Below are 1,316 nucleotides of genomic sequence, written 5' to 3' on the forward strand. Positions count from 1 at the left end.
CCATCATCACTATCCTAAAAGGACAGAGATGACTGACAGGACAGGGGGACTTCAGGAGGCCAATCAGATTTCATCTGGAGCCAATGCCCCTGTGTTCCCGTCCCCTGTAACTGCCCTTGCCCCACCCAGTTTCTGATTGACTAGTAGGCCTATCCAGTGTGATTTTAATGATCAGTCATTTTAGACCAGAGGTTCTCAAACTGGGGTCCCTGGACCCCCAGGGGTCCTCAAAAAATTTCACTACATAKTTAATTTGTTTTTTATTTTTAAAAATGCATGGAGAAAAATGAACCAATAAAACAAACATAAACTTAATGAAGTTAAGACATTAACTTAGGTTCGTGAGCAGGACCACGCCTCTCACCTGCAGCAATCAGTCGTCGTCTATTTAAACTCACCTCACCTGGCGTCTGCCCTTAGCTCGCTGTCTCGACACCAACCCTCCCCTTTCACCCCACTTAAGCCCCTCTGTAAGCCCTCATTGCGTCACCTTCTTCACTCCCTTCACCCTTCCCTCATCCCTTCGTCCCTTCCCTCATCCCTTCCTCCCTTCATCCCTCCCTCATCCCTTTATCCCACCCACCCCCCATCTCTGCTTCTTTCTTTCTCCTCCATCCCTACCTCAAACTACCTCCTCATCCATTCCTTTTCAGGTTCCAGCTGGGGGGTCCAAAGCAGGCTCAGGAAAGCATCCTTCCTGAAGTCTATGCCCCACTCTGAGTCTTCTCCTCAAGCCTCCTTCGACGTACCTCCCCAGACACTTCATCATTCATCCCACTACCCTTCGACCCCTTTCCTTCAATAAAATTTTTAAACTCTTACCATGGTGTGGTCCTTGCAAGTGAAATAAAATATATACATTTCCATGGCATTTAGGGGTTGAAATGACAATAAATTATCTTTTAAAACAGCATGGGGTTTATGAGGGGGTCCCTGGAATTTTTTTACCCTTGTAAGGGGTCCCCAGACCCAAAATGTTWGAGAACCCCTGATTTAGACAGTGGGTGTCAAATAATAAATACAAAACTGATTTAAAATGATCAATTTTTTTATCTATTGGGATAATTTGTGTAAATAAACTTGTGAAATGATCAAATAAACTTTTTTTTTTCAAAAACATAAAGTGGTCAAAKTTGACTGAAACACAGCAGGAGGGTTACTGAGTCTACACACTGCTCCCTGAACCACATCCCCTCTGCACCCAGAAGGTCAAAATAGGCCCGAAGACTGCCTGTTGATAAACACCATGTTTATCTGGGAAAATAAAATGTTGCAGCTTGTTTAATTTTGGAAATTCAACCAGCAGCAGTGGACAG

At 44.2% G+C, this 1,316-nt stretch overlaps 1 protein-coding gene across 1 annotated transcript in view; it reads right to left on the reverse strand.

The window, feature by feature from the left end:
- Nucleotides 1-1,316, reverse strand: part of si:ch211-212d10.2 (Rieske domain-containing protein) — a 7,299-nt gene that overhangs the window by 5,239 nt on the left and 744 nt on the right. The window lies entirely within an intron of this gene.

Source organism: Austrofundulus limnaeus, unplaced genomic scaffold (genome assembly GCF_001266775.1).
Source record: "Austrofundulus limnaeus strain Quisiro unplaced genomic scaffold, Austrofundulus_limnaeus-1.0 Scaffold153, whole genome shotgun sequence".
Taxonomy (NCBI): Eukaryota; Metazoa; Chordata; class Actinopteri; order Cyprinodontiformes; family Rivulidae; genus Austrofundulus; species Austrofundulus limnaeus.